This window comes from Panthera tigris, chromosome C1 (genome assembly GCF_018350195.1).
Source record: "Panthera tigris isolate Pti1 chromosome C1, P.tigris_Pti1_mat1.1, whole genome shotgun sequence".
Taxonomy (NCBI): Eukaryota; Metazoa; Chordata; class Mammalia; order Carnivora; family Felidae; genus Panthera; species Panthera tigris.
Genome location: NC_056667.1, coordinates 184,170,094 through 184,190,304, shown reverse-complemented (window position 1 = coordinate 184,190,304; position 20,211 = coordinate 184,170,094). Strand labels below are relative to the sequence as shown.

General features: G+C 37.8%; 1 protein-coding gene across 1 annotated transcript in view; it reads left to right on the top strand.

Annotated features, from left to right (window-relative positions):
* The window catches only part of FTCDNL1 (formiminotransferase cyclodeaminase N-terminal like), a 171,730-nt gene that overhangs the window by 27,085 nt on the left and 124,434 nt on the right, over nt 1–20,211 (top strand). The window lies entirely within an intron of this gene.

Here is a 20,211-nt window from a genome sequence, read left to right as displayed (position 1 = left end):
AACCTGAGAGTATATTATCAGTCACTCTTCATAACCCCAGTGCAGCTCTTCCTGCCCACAGGTCCCATCCCGGTGCTTTTTTTTTTTTTAATTTTTTAATGTTTATTTATTTTTGAGACAGGGAGAGACAGCATGAACAGGGGAGGGTCAGAGAGAGAGGGAGACACAGAATCTGAAACAGGCTCCAGGCTCTGAGCTGTCAGCACAGAGCCTGACACGGCGCTCGAACTCACCGACCGTGAGATCATGACCTGAGCCGAAGTCGGATGCCTAACCGACTGAGCCACCCAGGCGCCCCCATCCCAGTGCTTTAATAAAGTCACCTTTTTGCATCAAAGACATCTTCAAGAATTCTTTCTTGGCCATCGGTGCTGAACCCCACCATAACCCCAAAACCCCGTCACTAAGGTAACAAATTTTAAGAAATTACTCTCTTTCTTGTTACTGCTTTAGAATGCAAGATTCAATGAACAGGCCCAAGCAGGAATTGAGAAGTGGACTTTGGTGGACTTAATAAGGACTAATTTTCTGCATTTGAAATAGTTACTACTAATATTTTCCTAAATGTTCAGGTTTTAAAAAACAGATAACTTTGATCTCACGATCTTAATAAGTTGGATTTCCCCCTTTTTTATTTAACATAAATAAATGTTAAAATCTAGAGGCATTCTCCAAAGCTGTTAGAACTACTGCAAGCCCACACAAGGATTCCATTCGAAGATCTCTCCTAGAGGACATATTTAATGAAAGCTCAATTCTAATTTTCCTCCTATATAATGCCAGAAGACCAAACTGACCCTGTTGGGATGTGATCCTTTAACTCAGTGATTTCTCACCTGAGATTTGGACCACATAATCATGCTTTAAGTACTTGAGCAAGGCGTTCTGACACTGCATTTCTAATCAGGGAAACATAAAACAAGATTTGTCCTCAAGCTGTTTTACTTGGCATATAATGGTCTCCATTTCCTTTCATGAGGCATTATCTTGATAAATTGCTGTTTTTTAAAGATCACTTTTTGCCTGGAAAATGTGCAATAGATCAGACACTGAAGGTTCTTGTTGGGGTTGAAATTTTGGCCACATGTATAACCTTACTGCATGCTGTATTAATACCCCATGATATTCCTGACTTTGCTTGTTGTTTCTAATTTGTACACTGGCAATTTTAGCAAATTAGACTGGGTAGATTCTCCCAACAATAAAGCACAGTCTTTAGTTAAACTAAGGACTAAAAAGCATACAAGATTATCATACTCAGAAAAATCCGTAAGGTATTGAAAGAAAGAAAGAAAGAAAGAGGAAAAGAAGGAAAGAAAGAAAGAAAGAAAGAAAGAAAGAAAGAAAGAAAGGGAAGAAAGAGAAAGAAAGAAGAAAACAGTCCTGCAAGTCAGATCACATTCCTTGAATTCAAATGTTAATTATTCCCAGTGAAAATTACTGACGTAATTGATTTATAGAGGTATGTTAGAATTTGAATCACTTACCTGCATTCATCCCTAGAAATCTAGCAGTAGTTCAAAGAAAACTTACATGGTAATTTGTCTGTACTTACTACACTTGGAGGAACACTTAAAAAACACTACACATAAACAAAGTACAAAGCAGGCACATCAGGGTGGAGTACGAGTTCCTTAGAGTGACAATAACAATTAGTATAAAAAGAGTAGCGTTGGCTCCATTGAGGACTATTTCCTCAAAAGCAAAGGAGAAATTTAGAGGAAAACTATTGGAATCAGTCACCATATAAGCAAGTCAATTGTTAAATAATGCCCTGAACGAACTCTGAAATAATACATGGGTATAGCAGTGCTACTGGCAAATGGTAAAGAAAACATTTCTAAATTCATTTATATTTACCTGAACTTTCTTTCAGTCAAGTAAGTTTTTTTTTAATTTTTTAATGTTTTATTTATTCTTGAGAGAGAGAGAGAGAGAGAGAGAGACAGAGCATGATGTCAAGTAAGTTTTTTATCACCAAGAAGTCAAGAAAACACCTGTCCCTCTGTTAATTTTTTTTATAATATTAGACTTATACCTCTCATAGAGGATTAAAAGACTAGTTTATAATTATCAAGCATGACTCTCAATTTCATATTTAAAAATAAAGTTCATGTCATGCCCAAAGTCATGGAGAAATTTAGAAGTGGTGTTTAAAATAGAAATTTAGACTACTGACTTGAAATCTCATGTTCTGACCACTAGACCACACGCCTGCCCAAGGACACTTAAATTTTTTTACTGTGTTATTCTTCTTTGTAATTAGATGCAGTGATTAGAGTGTCTTTTGCATTACTCTGCATTTTTCTTTTAAGTTAGGGTTGTAACCCACATAGGGCAATGTCCCTTACAAAACTAAACAAGGGATTTTCAGTCTTGCAATACAATCTCTTGATATTTGTTTATAGGTTTCACACATCAAAAAAACAATGAAATCTGTAATTTTTCAAATTACAATCTTCTCATTCTCTAAGTTATGTGCCTATGAGAATTTGCAAATCTTTTGAAGAGAATGTAATCTTTATGCTTACAAAATGTAGGCTTTCATATTTGGGTACAATTACAAATCAAGGCCCTTTTTTCCTCCCATAATAATCAGTTCTCAAAGTTGTGGGTTTTCCTCATTTGAAAATAAATTAATGGGAATTTTAAAATATAATTCATCCAGTTATTAAATCTTTTCAATCTTTAAAATTAGAAGCCATTTCTATTCTCAATCTGCCAAGAAGCAAAGGCAGAATATTCCTTATAGCATATTACAATTTAATTTTTGTTGATTGAGGAAATAAAAATAAATAGCTAAAACCATTTTAATCTAAATTTTTAAAAGTAGAAAACTTCTATGTGATTGCTTATTATTTTGCTTTCTTTTTCATGACAGGTATGTATTGTGTGCTTAAATAATTGAGTTTTTCTGTATCAAGTACTTGTCAAGAGAAAAAGTCAGTTTTGGAAACACAAAAACTCAAAGTACTACAGATGGCTTTCTAAAGGAATTTGAATTAGATAGTATTCAGTGTTGCAAAAAACAAAGATAACTTTTATAGCCCTAAACATCAAGTTTTTAAATTAGAGATTGATATATAAGGGAACTGATTTTGCTTAGTCATTCATTTTTAAATAACACATCATAGTTACTAAATTATACAGTTTTATGTAGAGACATACATATTTTCTGAATGCTGTCATGTAATTATTTAAAAATTTCATTCTTAAAGTCATGAGTTTTAGACACCAGTTACTTTTTAAAAATCATTAATACTTTATTTATTTTATTTATTTTTTTTAAACCATTAATACTTTAGAGATGAAGATGTGGTTGTTCACATTTTTTCCAGACCTTGCTGGAGCAATCTGTAGGGCAGGCAGTGGGAGCTGGGGAGCATGGCAGCAATAGTCATATGGGAAATTTGTTAACCCTCATATAAAAAGTGTAGGCTGCTATAAGGGTGTAAAGAGTGTTCCAGAGGGAAAATAAAGTGGAATCAGGAATGTCAGTAGCTCTCCAAAGAGGTACTCTTCCACATAGTGGTTGCCTCTTTATCAGAACTGTAGAAAGTAAGTTTGGAGAATAAGTTCTTTACCTAATTTGCACAACATATATCTCCAGTGTCTAGAACAACAAATTTGTATTAAATGAATAAATGAGTGAATGGATGGATGAATGAGTAGTGATTCCTTTGGATACCTTTTAACAAGTTGCCATATTAACATTAATAACCATGGGTAAACTGAAGGTAATCCCCCTGACAGTGAGTGGTGTAGGAAGTATACACAGTGAAGATGTTTGAGAGTAGAGAACTATGGCCGGGATCAAGGATTCTTGACAGCAAATGGCCACTTGGACAACGTGAACTTTTCCAAAGTAGTTGTAAGTCATGGAGAGACCAGTGATCTACTGACATCAAAACCTCCTCTTAAATTTATGGATGAAACATGATATCTGGTCTGTTCTTTAAAATCATACTTTGAGGGCAAAGGTAGGGGGAACAGGAAAAATGGATGAAGTACAGATGAAATAAAATTGGCTACATGTTGGTAATAGTTGAAGCTAGATACATGGGATCCATATACTCTTCCCTACTTTCATTCTTGAAACGTTAAAAGTCAATAAACACACAACTCTCTACTTAAGCCAGAGATAATAAACATTTATATTGCCTAATATGTAGATAGTCTAATCTTAAAGAGGCCTACTTATACTATATAGATCAAGAAAAATTTTAAAAAGATTTGTCTTCATGACAAAAAAATTACTTGTAGCTCTAGATGCAATAAATTATGATGGAAATCATTGCCATATCACTGATATCAGGTTTTTAATAATCTTGGGGGAAAGCTAAGGAGCATATCTTTACCCAAAGCCCAAGTTGTCCTCAGCACATTTTCACACTCGGATGAGGGCTGAGGAAATCAAGGAGATTAGTGGAAAGGTAACCAAATAACGAAGGTAGCCTTGATAACCCACCTGCTGCTGCCCACTTGCAGAAAAGACTTAGGTGTGGCCCTCTTATCAGGCACTGGAATTTATTACTTTGTAGTGCTTTTATGTTATTCTCATTGCTTGATCATGAGCCAGATTTATTTATCAAATTACATTAATCTTAAATTCTGGCCTAACAACCCTATCTGAGTCCATTCAGGCTGCTGTTAAAAAATACCATAGACTGGGGACCTTATAAACAACAGAAATTTACTTCACACAGTTTTGGAGTCTGGAAGTCTGAAATCAGAGTTGGTGGTTGAGTTCTATGAAGCCCCCTTCCAGATTACAGACCACAGACTTCTCTGTATCCTTTTATAAAGGCATTAATCCCATTCATGAGGGCTCCACCCTCATGACCTAATCACCCCCAAAGGCTCCACCTCCTAATACCATCACCTTAGGCATTATGTTTTCAACACATGAGTTTTGGGGATGACATAAATATTCAGACCATAGCAAACCCTTTAATGACTTTATGTTTCTCTTAAAGTCTAATTTCTTAACAAGGAAGAGAGACTTTTCCCTGCCTCTTCAGAGGACTTTTTTGGGTCTTTTTCAGCTCAGTGATTTGTGACTTCATAAATAAACAGCCTAATATATATTAAGTAATTGAGGTAAAATGAGTTTGAATTTTTTAGGCACCATCATAAGTAATATGATGCATTCAAATGCAAGTTGATGAGAGGACATGAAGTGATTTTTCTAGCCAGATCCCCATGCTGCCCTACTCAAAGGGTATTTTCATGGAGATTGATTTGCAAATGTTTGGCATGAAAGCTTTAAAAAAACAGCTATGTATTATAGAATCCTGGAGGGCAGGAATTATCTCTCCACGGGTACCTTTTTTATTTTCTCACAGCACCTTATAAATAATTGTGTCTCATAGTAGACCCCAATACCTTTCTTTGTACTATTAACCATCAGTATCACCACACAGCCTGACATGAAAATAAGTGATTTCCATATTTAATAGTGTTAATCTGAAAATTTTTAAGCATAACTTGTTATTGAATTAAGAAAATCCACAATGGCATCATTGTACAATTGAAACCCACCCCCTGTATATTAAGTACTAAGACTGAAAAATCATACTGTAATGGAAGAAGGCCAAAATTAAGTGAGCTGTTCACTTCAAATTGTACTGTAACTCTAGTATTCATACAATATATTGCAATTTCCAGCTGACCTTTCAAATCTACTTACAAGAAGAGAGGTTTATAATTCAAATATTGTAGGAAGAGGAAATCTAATTTTGACCTTGAGTCAAATTGATGCCAAAGGAACTTTATGGTTTTCTTTACTTTATAAGCTGTAATTGCAAATACAGTTTCCTTCATCTAAAAAACTATTCCACCCTGAAATTTTCAAACAAAAATAGTTTGCAGAAACATTGGCAAAAGACATCTTCAAAGGAAACTAACTAGTTTGAATTAGAAGGAGAGGGAGGAGAGAGATGGTGGATATTTTTAAAGGGATTATGTTTTCAATATTTTGGGCATTCGATGTCTAATTCCTGTTGCTTTTTTTAAAAGCATTTCTCATTTAAAATTTAAAAGTAGATTAGTAATTTAAATGTGCTTAATTTGTAAATAAGATAAAAATAACATGTGTATAAGATACTTGAAGAGAAAAAAACATGTGAAAATCTTCTCTTTAAATATTAAATAGAAATAAAATTATCATTAGTATATGCCATAAAATATTAAAATAGGTGACTCCATATTGTGGCATTAATAAAGACATAGAAATGGTAAGAAGTTCATTTACCAAAAATATTTTGACTATATTTACCAGAATGCTTGACAATATAATTTCATGTTCAATGCCAGTGTTGGTTGCCCCCAACACTGTTTATTATTGTGCATCTATAGGTTAATTTTATTTTTAAAAAATTAAAAAAAAATTGTTTAAGAGAGAGAATGCGCAAGTGCGTGCAGGGAGGGGAGGGGCAGAGGAATAGAAAAAGGATCTTAAGTAGGCTCCATGCCCAGCGAGGAGCCTGATGGAGTTCCAACTCATGACCATGAGATCATGACCTGAGCTGAAATCAAGAGTCAGATGCTTAACCGACTGAGCCACCCATGCACGCCTGGTGTATCCATAGGTTAAATTTAAAACCATGCCTAACTTTGAGATTTACTGGCTCATTACCTTTGCCACAACAATTGCCTAATGTTCAACATAAGGCACCTCTGGATTCTGGTTTTAGGAAGTCAGTGTATTATTTCAGTAGGTGAGATGTTAGCATAGGGTATGAGGTTAGCATTAAGTAAAAGTGTTATCCCTTCTTACTTCCTATTGCAGCAAATTCCAGGCCATTACACTGATCTCAGTTCTCAGATATGTGTCTGTGTGTGCGTGTGTGCGTGCGCACGCACACGTACACAACTTTCATATTTGGGTGCTTTTGATTCCAGTTGATATTGCACATGGATTTTCACTACCCAAACCATGTTTGACCAAGGTAACACAAAGGAACCCACCAAATTCAACTCAAATGTTTTTAGTTTACCTTTGAATTAAATGTATCAAATATTGAAGTAATAATTGCAGCAACGGAATAGGAGATACATGAATCATTGAGAGTCTGTAAATGTTGGATTAAGGTAGTTCACTTATCAGTCAAATGACCATCAGATTAGAAAGAAAGTTCAGAATTTCTTCTTTGTCTCTAGGAAGAAATAATTAAACACAATAAAAACAAAGGAGCTGGAAAAGATCCAGAGAAGCATCACATCTTCACAGAAATGGCTTTTGTGTTAGGTCAGGATAAAATGATAGGCTTAGAAGGATAAATCCATTTCCAGAAGTAATAGACCCCCTACAAAAAAAAAATCCCACCTGATTAACAAAACTAGAATAAACTAAACCAAGAGAAAAACAATAAGAAAATAAAGATGGGGCACCTGGGTAGCTCAGTCAGTTGAGTGTCCAATTCTTGATTTTGGCTCAGGTCAGGATCTCAGGGTTTGTGGGCTCAAGCCCCACATTGGGATTTGCACTGACAGCGTGGAGCCTGCTTCAGATTCTCTGTCTCCCTCTCTCTTTTCCCTCCTTCATTCGTGCTCTCTCTCTCAAAAATAAATAATATTAAAAAAAAGAAAGATAAAGATGTATTTCCTAATCATTAAAATTATGGTGACTATTATACATATCCAAGAAGACAATACACCATGTGGTGAGATGCAATCTTGTTTTCATTGTGGAAAACTTACACCTCAGGGAGTAAATGCTGAGCAGGACCTCTTCAAGAATAGATTTTTTACAGGATATGTGATAGTGGTTTGTAAAATATGAAAAGTTCAGAGAATTGAAAACTAGATTTTTGAATAGTAGAATTAGGAGCTCTGCTCTGAAATTTGAAGGAAATATTTACAAGTAAAATGAAATATTTCTGCAGAGATGTATATAAAGAAAATAAATGGCATTAAGAAAACTTAAAAAACTTGGCAGATAGTAATTCTACTTCTAATCACTAGAAGTAGTTAGAGATGGTCTTGTTAGTTTCCTAAACTGCACAGGGCAACACTATTCAAATCATCCCTTGGTACCCACTCTCAGAAGAAAGAGAATGTGAAGATTGGGCTATGCTTCTACCCAATAGACCACTTCATAGAATCTTAACCTATTAAACTGGAAAGGACGACAGAAGCCCTGGTCCAACTCCTTCATCTTACAGATTTGGAAACTGAGGAGCAGAGACCCTGTGTCATTCATCCAATGTTATACACTTGAGGATGACGGGCTGGGATAAAAACATGGCTTCCTGATCTCTGGTCTGAATTTCTTTCCACTATGCAATATTACTAATCAGGGACATCTCTATATCAATTAAAAATCACAAATGTAGTTCAATCATCTTCTTACAACGGTAATGTGGGACCTAAATGCCTTTGCAATTATTATCATGGTTGTTAGATTTCATGGCCATTATCCACCTGCTGGGGCTCTACTTAAAGGCACACAGGCAAGCAAAGTAGTCTACTGTCCTGTAACATAAAATAGTTACTTTGAGGTCAAAACAATTATGTGAAAGTTCCTGCAGGAAAAGTTCTCTTAATAATACCTTTGCCTTCTCCCATTTTCTAAAGTAATGGTAACTTACCCAGTTGCCCCAGGCTGAAACTGGTTAGCAATTCTTGGTGTTTCCATTTGAAGAGATGAACAAAGGAGGTATCAGGGAACAAAAGCTTTTAGTGTAAGGCTATGCTCACTTTATCTCATGGAGAAGAGAAGTCAATTATGTATTGGGATGGGAAAAACAAATAAGAATTATAACCAATTGAACATTTTGTCTGTAAAATTAGAATTTAATTACATCTGTTAATAGAAATGCCTTTTCCATATCAGCAATTCCATATGGGTTTCCCACACTGCCCTTAGCATTTGGTGCTCCTGGTAGTTTGTGCTGAATATTTTCTTTTCAAGTCAGAAAGTAAAACTCACATATTTGAAAAAGAGAAGAAACCTCAAATCTATTATGTTTTACATTATCTTCTTTTCATTTTACTGTCCTTTTAGATTTAGAATAGATTTATATAAACACATATTTAGGTTGAATGCCAAAAGGCTTAGTATTGCAACAATTGTTAGAGGTTGAAACCAGATATCATCATAGAATGAACTTGGATCTAAGAAGAAATGTGAAATGTAATCACAACTATACTTTCACATTACAAAAATGTCAGTAATTGAATCTTTTTTAAATGTTTATTTATTTATTTTGAAAGAGAGAAAGAGAGAGCATGTATGAGCAAGGGGTGGGAGGCAGAGAGAGAGGGAACGAGAGAGAATGCAGGCTCCATGCTGTCAGCACAGAGCCTGATGTGGAGCTCAAGCTCCCGAACCATGAGATCATGACCTGAGCTGAAATCAAGAGTCAGACCCTTAAATGACTTGGCCACCCAGGCACCCCAGAATTTTTATTTAATGCTTATTTACTCGGGGGGGGGGGGGGGGAGGGAGGGGCAGAGAGACGGAGAGAGAATCCCAAGCAGGCTCAGGGCTGGCGCAGAACCCATTTCAGGGCTCAATCCGCCAAATCATGAGATCATAACATGAGCCGAAATCAACAGCAGGATGCATAACCAACTGAGTCACTCAGCACCCCATCACTAAATAGAATTTTTAAAGTTTGATATGGTACAGGAACAAATATTCAGATTTCTGTCAATCTATTTCCCTATTTCTCATTTTAACAATTTAAAATTTCTTGTTTTTGGGGTTCCTGGGTGGCTCAGTTGGTCAAGTGTCTGACTTCAGCTCAGGTCATGATCTCCAGTCTATGAGTATCAGCCCCACTTTGGGCTCTGTGCTGACAGCTCGGAGCCTGCTTCAGATTCTGTGTCCACTCTCTCTCCACACCTCCCCTGTTCATGCTCTGTCTCTCTCTCTCTCTCGAAGAGAGATATAATAAACATAAACATATAAAACATAAAAAACATAAAAACAATAAACATAAAAAAATAAAAATAAAATAAAAATAAAATTTCTTGTTTTCTATATAACTATCATCTTTCATAACCTTCCCTAATTTTGTAATACTTTGCTCTTCCAATATGTCCAGCATATAAGGAAATTTTAATTCCAAGTTATATCTATACATTCAAAGTGAATATTCAAATGTTAACAAATACATTAGAATGGCCTTCCTTGTTGGCATTATGCCCCTGCTTTGCTGTCTGAACATGATGCAGACATGATGATGATGATGTAGGATTGTGGCTATTTGACTTTTCAAAGGCCATAGGGAGGCTGTAGTTGAAGCCAAATTGAAATCTTGGCCAAATACCAAAGTCAAAAACAAACTTAACTAAGTCCCTGATTCAGAGTTTGGTAGAACATTTCAATAAGCGAAGAATGTCCTAATTTTTTTTTTTTTTTACAGTTTTTCTATTTTTTTTGTCTCCCTTTCTGGAGAAATAACTAGACATTTTAAACTGAAGTCAATGAATTCCTCTAAAATCCACAAGATGGTGCTATGAAGTGGTGTTTAGAAAATTTTTGAAAACCATATGCCTTCTAGGAGCAACTTTTAGGCAGGGCCAAAGAAGTACCATTTAATAATATTGACTACAAGTAAATGCCATTTTAAAGAAAGTAATGTCAACCAGATTAGTTGATATAAGGAAGGCATACCTTTACTTCTAATGTTGCTTTTTAATACTTTGTCCCCAAAATTATACTTCTATAATTCTGTTATTGGTCTCAGGTTTTAAAATGTCTTATGAGAAGACTAAGAATTGAATTTGGATCTCAGCAGGGCTGTCATAATGGAAAAAGTACTGGACCGAAATAGAGACAAGAGTTCTTTTTTTTTTTCTTTCATTTTTTTTTAATGTTTATGTTTGAGGGAGAGAGAGAGAGCAAACAAGCACGAGTGGGGGAGGGGCAGAGAGAGAGGGAAACAGAATCCAAAGCAGGCTCCAGGCTCTGAGATATCAGCACAGAGCCCAACTCGGGGCTCAAACTCATGGACCATGAGATCATGACCTGAGCCGAAGTTGGATGCTTAACCAACTGAGCCGCCCCGGTGTCTCGAGACCAGAGTTCTAATCTCTGCCCTCCACCTGAATGGCTGCATCCAGTCAGCCTTCCATCTATTTCAGCTATACCCCACCAAGGGCAATTTTACCCCTGGGGAATACTTAGCAACATCTTGGAGACATTTTTGATTATCACGACATCGGTGTGGGACTGCTACTTGCATCTGTAGGTAGAGGTCAGGGATGCCACTGAGTATCCTACAATGCACAGGAAAGACTTATCCACAGTAAAGAATTATCTTGCCCAAGATTAATAGTGCCCAGGTTGAGGAACTTGTCCTATTCGTTCACTCTTTCATTGGTTTGTCTGTTCATTCATTAATTCATTCATATATTCATTGACTTCTGCATGTATGGATTCATCCCTTCAACAAATTTTTACAAAGTGTCTACTATGATTCAAGACCAGACTAAGGTCTAGGGATTAAAAAGACAAAAATTATACTATTACTGTTCAACCTTATGAGGGAGCAAGACACTTATGAAATAATATAGCAATATGTGATCATTGTTTCAGTGTTAAATGTAGGATATTCTGAGAATAGTAGAGCATGATGAACACTGGAGAAGAGGGCAGAATTCAGGAAGTCTTCACAAGGGTGGAAGTTGTTTACTGGGTGGGTGAAGGGTGGGCGTAGAATGAAATTTTGAGCAAAGCATAAGCTAAGCCAGAGATATACAGTAGTCCAAAGTGTGTTTGGTGAGCCATATGCTGCTGTGGCAGGAGATTAGAGTGAGGAGGGAGGTTGGGAAAAGGAAAGGCGAAACTTTTAAAAAGGTAGAATGGGGTCCCACTGAGAAGGGCCTTGGATTCATCCTCCAGGTACCAAAACTTAAAACAGAAGAGTGATATTAAACATGTGGTGGTCCCTTTACCTCTTTAGGGCCTGGGTTTCACACCCTTAAAGTGTTTGATGAGATACCTTTCAGATTACCTTTAGCTTTAAAACTATGTTTTGTAATTATAAAGACAGTCCATTAGATATGTTAAATGCTGTATATTCTTAGATTGATATTACAACTATCAATTAAAACTGCAATATCTATAAAGAAAATATCTTTATACACAAAAGTTGTGTTCTCACATATATTTTCTTTCATTATAATGAACAAAATATAAGATATTCCCATTAATATATTTGGTGTTTGTTTTAAGGGTGGATATAGTTGAGAAGATCAAGTTATTCTGTAGAATAGAGTCCCCAATTGGTTAATTCCTATGTCAATTATTACTTTTGGTTGTACCTGGGATAAATATTTAAAAATATTTTTTCCTTAACCTTTTCTACTTTTATCAATAAGTTTTACTTATTTTAAAAAATTTTAAAGTTTACTTATTTATTTTGAGAGAGATAGAGACAGCACAGGTGGGGGAGGAGCAGAGAGAAAGGGAGAGAGAGAATCCCAAGCAGGCTCCAAGCTGCCAGCACAGAGACCAGGGTGGGGCTTGAACTCACAAAACCACGAGATCATGACCTAAACAGAAACCAAGAGTTGGATGCTTAACCAACTGAGCCACCAGGTGGCCCTTTTATCAATAAGTTTTAGATAATCTAATTAGATCTAAGTAATTTACCATGTGTTTTATAATTTGAATAATTACTTTAAAAATATGAGTGTTTTAGGGAAATAAAACTTTGAAGTCTTTTATGTAATACATTGATAAATGAAGAGAACCTAAAGATTAATAATTGCTTGAATTTCACTTGAGTAAAATTAGTAGTTATCAACTGAATATTTGATATAATTTGAGTATGATTTATAAAATGTATTTTCATGATATATCTCTCATTTAATATTTTTATATTTGTAATTGAAATTCAGCTTTAAAATATAGGTAGCTGAAACCCCACTGCAGTCAAGTTCAGAATGTTAAGTCCATAGATCAAATGACATATGATGAGATAAAAGAAAAAAAAAATGGGTGGGGAATACAGAAAAGAAAAATGGGCCCTATATCTAAATAGAACTCTCCTATGAGAAACACTGCCATCATTGTACCCCAAACAGAAATGAAAACCCTGATGTTAAAGGTGACAGAGGCCCTGGGAAAGGCGGGGCTGTGTTACAGTCTTCTGAACTGGGTAGGGATGCAGGAACTAAGCCCCTTCCATCCTTGCCTGTTGTCTCACTATATCGGTCTGATTGCGTCTCTTTGAATCCTTTTCTCTCCTTCCCCCAGATAGTGATCCTTGCAGTTTCTGTATCATATTTTCTTGAGTATTAATAAAAACCTTTGATGGATAATTTCAGATTTGAATATCCATTCATATTTATTCCCCTCCACAGAAATTGTTATTAAAACCCAATAATTTAGGGGCGCCTGGGTGGCTCAGTTGGTTAAACGTCCAACTTCCGCTCAGGTCATGATCTTGCAGTTCGTGAGTTCAAGCCCCGTGTTGGGCTCTGTGCTGACAGATCAGACCCTGGAGCCTGCTTTGGATTCTGTGTCTCCTTCTCTCTCTGCCCCTTCTCTCTCCCTCTCTCAAAAATAAATAAACATTAAAAAAGAAAATAAATAAAACCCAATAATTCAAAGTGTGAATTTTCCACAGCACTCATGTTTTGAGACAGCATCACAGACTTGTTTCAAGAGAGAGTTAATCTCCAAAGATGAGATCTTTGCATGCTGCTATAAAAAGGATTTCAGGCCCCAGAAAAGTAGTTGAACTAACTGGTGGTTTCCCAAGGCAACTTAGGGTTCAAAGAGTGGCCATGGAAGAAGCAGTGATGGGGGCAAAGAGTGAAGGTGACTGGTAATGCCCACCCCAACCTTGTGCTTCATCACAAGCTCTGCTTCCATGTCTGTTGTCTCTGTTCCAGGCCAGACATCATTTGAACAAAGGTTATAAGGAAGTGCCAGATGATTTCTAAGGGCTTTTCTGACCTGAACTTCTATGAATTTATATTTTCTAATCCCTTCCAAAAAACATTGAACTTCAAGCTAAAAGAGGTGCATAATAACTGAGAGGCACAAGGTCGGATAAAGAAAACATTAAAAACAACAGCACCCCAAAATTAATCTTGCTCACCTCTTCTTAAGAAATTAGCCATTTTCTACTTAAGGAAAAATAAATTTAAAAGTTAATCCCTTCAAACCCTGAGATATATAATAAAAAACTAACAAATCAGCAGGAAAAACTTCATTTGAACCTTCAGTTTGAAGAGCAGAAGTGGTTCTCTCTAGAAGGGCTTTTTTTTTTTTTTTTTTTTTTAAAGCAAGGAATGACTCTGAACACACATGTGAATTAGGAAATGCAGACATCACATGCATTCACAGAAGCTTCTGTTCAGGTCTCTGATTCCTGTGCATAGGGGAGGTTGCTTTTTTGATGTCAGTAAGAGTTGACATTCTCTTGCATATACAACAATAATAGAGAATTGTCTACAATTGCATGGAGCATGACTGGCCACTACTGGGATTATCACAAGATATATTATCTTTCTTTTTTTTTTTCCTTAATTTTTTAAAATGTTTATTTATTTTTGAGAGAGGGAGAGACAGAGCATGAGTAAGGGAGGGGCAGACAGAGAGGGAGACACAGAATCCAAAGCAGGCTCCAGGCTCTGAGTGCTCAGCAATGAACCGGAAGCAGGGCTCAAACTCACAAACCACAAGATCATGACCTGAGCCAAAGTCAGATGCTTAACCGACTGAGCCACCCAGGCATTACAGATGTATTATCTTTCTTAATGAAAATTGGCAGTCATCACCTAGTGGTTGGCATTTTAAAGTAAATATTTATTGACAAAACCTCATGACACAACAAAAATTCATGTTACTTAGGGGAAAATGTTTCTAAATATTCCCAGCATTTTTTTTTCTGGATATAATAAGATACAGTTTGTGAATTATAGTTTTAGAAATAATTCTAATGTAGCCCCCATAAGTTAAAACAAATTTTCAGCAAAAATTCCAAGGCTATTTTAGGAATTGCTTTTCATCTGCAATATGACTAATGGCTATAAAAAACAGCTTTGGAGAGAGGCTCTAAGAGACACTTCATTGCATTCAGTGCCTAGGTTCCATAATAAAGGAGTGCACAACTGAATGACCACATGGAATAAAAAGGAATACATGGTATAAAACATGGTGTACATGGTATAAAAAGGCAAAGAATGAATTAAGGGGTGGATAGGTCATAGACTTTTAATTTTTGGCTAGTTACATGAGATATTCCTAGTATGAATGAATAGAATGCATAACAAGTGATTCCACTTTAAGCTAATAACTATGCTTACATTCCAGTCTACTGGTCTTTTATGGCAAATTTAGCCAACCGAATGCATATTATGTAAAGGGAAAGACATTTCCCAAAAATGTAGGTGAAAAAAGGTTAATTCTGGAAATCCTGTGGGCTTTTTTTCCTCCTTCATTAAGACAAAAATGGCTGAAGATTATTTCCCATAATTAAGACAGCAGTATATGGGCAATGGAGTTATTTCTGTTAGTTGTTATAACTTCTTTGTGGACATTAAGCTCATTATATTCATTTTAAATAAATTAATAGCATAGCTTCCCCCACTACAAACTAAAAATGGCAGCAGTGAAACCCATTTGCTCTTTTAGAAAATGACTAGTAGAACACATATTGCATAATATCACGATTCAAATTGTTTAATACAAGGAATTAAAACCACTTCTGCATTTAACTTGTCCTAGAATGATAACTAAAGTCACTTGTTAAAATTTTTCATTTACCAAAGGACATTTATATCAGAGAAGAAATAAAATATTTCCATGTTCCATGAAGAAGGCAGAATGATAAAGTACAAAAAATAGGGTGAAAGTAAAATCTTCAAAGAAAAAAAATTGCATTAGGAATTAGATTTCTGTCTAAGCAAAATTATCACATTTTCCTGAACAGGATAAATGCTGGAATACGAAGATATAAAAGAGACTCATAGCATTATTTAAAATGTTATTTAAAACATTATTTCAAAATTATTATTTCCCAATAGGAAACTTTCTAATTACCATATTTTGAAATGTATAAGGTAAGTAGGTAGGGAAATGTATTTAGTAGAGTTGATTCTTTTGCTTGTACTAATAAAGGTCTGCCTTCTCTTGAGATAAGTTGGCCAACTATCCTATATATGGAGGACTAGAAAACTCTCGAACAGACTATAAATAATATATAACCACTGGCTGGGAAATTTCTACCCTTGACATTTCTGGTTTTGTTGCCCATTTTGGGGACACAAAGAGAGGATGCAGGCAGGGCAAAGTGGTGCTGTTTCCTCTTAACCCTACAATCAGGAACAGGCTGTACCAAGGGGAACACAACCACAGGGCAGGGATCAGGGTGAGGTGAGGGAGACCAAGTTGGACAAGTACAGGGTAGGATTCTGTCTTTACTTAAAATGTTGCTATTTTGTTCACCATAGATTTCTTATTTTGCATTAGTTTTGACTGTTTAAGACACTGCATTACCAAGTGTTTTGGCACCCACTTAAATTTTGCACTAGAGGTGAGTGCCTCACTCATTCACCCCAATCCCAGACTTGCTCGAGTAAGTGCCTGAGTCAGGTTCCAGCAGCTCTGTGGACCCAAACTAGAGCACAACTCCCCCTTTTATCCACCTGAGCCTTCATGGGCCACGGACAGCTTCTACAAGAACTACCCTCTCCTTGTTTGTAAATGAAAATGAAAGGTACAGAAAATTATTTTGTCTTACAAGGGCCTGATGGGAGTATTAGGAAACAGGTATCACAGATAGAACTGAAACTGGGACTTTTAGCTGTGCTCTTTTCCAGTGCTTATTTGTTTTTGGACAGAAACCATATGAGCGAAGGAACAAATGCTCTGAACGTGGACTTAGTAGGAAAAACAAGGAATCAGAATAACACATTCACCCAAAAAGTATTCACCCCCAAACTCCTCCAAGCATGCTAAGTTAAATAATGAGAGGTTTGATGCCCATACATAGTACCTGTGACATAAAGCTCTTTCAAACAATGAAAAAGGCAGGATTACATGTGGTTGAGCTAAACGAACACCAAGGGTACTTTTCTATCCTTGAAGAGAACAAAATAAGACTTTCAATCTTACTGCCGAACTTTTCATCAGACTTGCTGGCATCTTTCTCTTTGTCTTTTCTGTGTTTACAATCCTCAAGCAGAGGCAGACCCTGCCCTCCTCCACAAAGAACTTGGGACCCTGCCTTCTCTCCTGTGTCTGACCTCAGTCTAGTGGAGAAAGGGATTAAGGTTTACTGAGTAACTGCTGGGTGTTGATGCTTTCAGAAATGTTATCTTACTTAATGCCCCAGCAGTCCTGTCAGGGGAAAGATATTCTCATCGAGAGGATTAGGAAATGTGGGGAAGAAGGTTTAGGTCTGGCAGCTGTTACAGCTAGACCCATGAAGCCCCTAGGTGTCACACTGTTTTCTCTGAAGGGACAGATAAGCCTAGATGTAATGTTACTTTATCTTCCATTGTAGCAAGTAGTCTCACCACAGAATTGTTTGGAAAGGTGAGATACAGGGCCTTTAGTTCCGTTCTCCTTGGAAGGAAAGGTTGGTTACACCACCGTTAATTGGAAGCTAATGCTATGGGCAATAAAAGCTCTCAAAAGAAGAAAAGAGAAAGTTAGGGACATCAATCTAGTTAAAGTATTTTGAAATTATCTGTTGACATTAGATGGGTATTGGTTTTTGGGCATTAACATGGGTATATGTCTATCTTATGCATGTCTGTTGCAGATTCAGTAGAAAAAAATACCTAAATATATATTTAATTCCATAGGATCCCAAAGCACTTTGAGGATTTAAATTGATAAGCCAACCTCAAAGGGACTCATTCTTGCAACTAAAACACAGACACCTCTGGGGTGAAATGTGGCAACAGTTTGACAGGCATAGCAGTAGCTTAGGCCAGAAAGGATTTATCCAATTAAAATTATGGGATGAATTTTGGCTGGCAGAATGTAATTACCAGCCTTGGAATGGATCCAGGATCCTGAGGTTAACACCCCTCCTCTTGCCAACAGCCCTCCTACCTGCCAACACTCCGAGATGGAGAAGGCTGGATCTGACACAATCGCACATAATACTGTTGTGACATCTAAGTACAATGATGATGATGTGAGAAGCATCATGAACCTGATTTTTTTTAACACTCATTATGTTACTTATTTTTATGCCACATTAGGCTAGAAACCAAATGTCCACATAAATGTTAATTTCCTCAAATCTGTATTTAAAAAGTATAATTAGAAAATAAAAAATAGATTTAAAAATTAATTTATTCTGTCAAAGTAGTTATTTAGTGATTACTTCACTTCAGGAACGAAACCAGATCAAAGTGGTAACATTTAATCCTTGCTATATATATTAAAAAAAAAAAAACAACAGGTCCTAATTTTTTGTAAATGTGTTCTCAAGGTTCACTGGCCTACAAAAAAGAGAAATAATTATTAGCGCCCGGTTCATGTAGCTCGTAAGTACGTGGGCAGGTATTAGTACTGCTTTTGTCCTGGGGTGGTTCCGGCGCTTGCCTACTCACAAGCGCTCCCGGGCAGCATTTCTCAGCAGAGACTTTACTGCAAGGGTGCGTTTGCATGTGCGCCAAAGAGCCCCCTGCTGGTGTATGATCAATGGGTAATGACCTCATCATTAGATTCTAATGCCCTTTAAAAAAAGTCATTCATTTACAAGAGACAATTGTGGAGAATCCCAAGGTAAAGCAGAGGGGGTGAGAAGGCAATTCCACGCTGAACGTTAAGGCTTCCGGGCCGCCCGCACGCGGTGGGTGCGGGGCCCCGCGGAGTGTAGGTCAGGCAGCGACCAGCGGAGCCGGCTCCCGGAGGCGTGCAGCGGGCTGGAGCACGAGCTGGGCGCCCGGGGTGGGGGGCGGGGCCGGCGGCGTAAGCTGCGCGTCGCTGCCGCGGGGCGACCCCGACTTGGCGCCGTGCTACTCCGCCACCCCTCCGCGCGCGCAGGTCGGTTCTCTACCCGACGCGGAGGCGCGGGCGCTGCTCGAGAGCCGGATCCGGGGCAGTCCCGCCGCCGGCCGTCCTTCGCTCCCGGGCCCCGCGGCCCGTGGACGCCGATCGCGGGGCGGCGAGGGAGTGCCCCAAGGTCCGCGCCCAGTCCCTCGGGTTAGCCTTCGGCCCATGTGGCCCTGAGCCACTTCACACCGGAACCGGGGCGGGGCCACGCAGGGAGACCCAGCGGCGGGTTCCAACCCGAGCACGCGCTACCGCCCCCTCGGGGAGCCTTTTTGCGGCCCTAACAGCGCGAGCGGTGGTGCGTACGCAGGAGGCAGGTGATCTGGCGGAACTGTCGCGAACTGCTTCACTCCGCGCTGGCCCTGCTGGTTCCTCCCCCGGGGGGCGGGGGGGGGGGGGAGGCCGGTTTTTGGTTTATGGCCGGAAGTAATCGAACTGGGATTGGAGGGATGGGCGCACTAGGAGCGCCGTCTCCCAAACCACAGAGTGTTTGCGGGGTTGCTCTGGGTTACTTTGTAAGTGGAAGAGGCAGAGAAACACTTACCCTTTTCACTAACAAGCTTGACTGCTCTCCAAAATTCCGGTGGCCGCTAATTTCAGCTTTTGCTGTGAAGGTAGATTTTTCTAACACCATCTTTGTGTGATTTAACTGTCCACAGGGAATCAAAATGTGGAATGAGAGGATGAAACTAATCCTTTCTTTTGCACTGTTAGGGGTTGCCATAAACACCATTTGTTAAAAAGCATAATTATGTTGGGAAAGTGCCTGATGAGACAATTAAGCTACATAAACACACTGAAAACAAATGAAAGCCAGAAGACGCCCACACCCCTTGTGTAAAGCAATTTTTTGTTTACACAGAAGAGAGAGGTCTGAGCTGCTTTATTACAACAATGTTATTAATGTCTACAAAAGCCTAATGACCGTATTTTCATGAATTTTCAATCATGAGATGATGGTCACAAGATGAAAACTTGCTTACAAACCTGAACTAACATGGAGCCTTGTGTTCCCTCTAGGTTAGGATGATTAGGCCCATGAACAATCCTAGTGAACAGAAGCCAGAGGATTGATGCATCCAGAGTACTATTATTTGCACCAGAGCACACGGTTTAGCCAAAACTCATAAGCTTAAAGTTTGTCTCAAGCTTGGGCACCATTCACTGCGGTATTCCCCACACTGAGAACATTACCCGATACAAAATAACCCTTATCAAATAATTTGTTG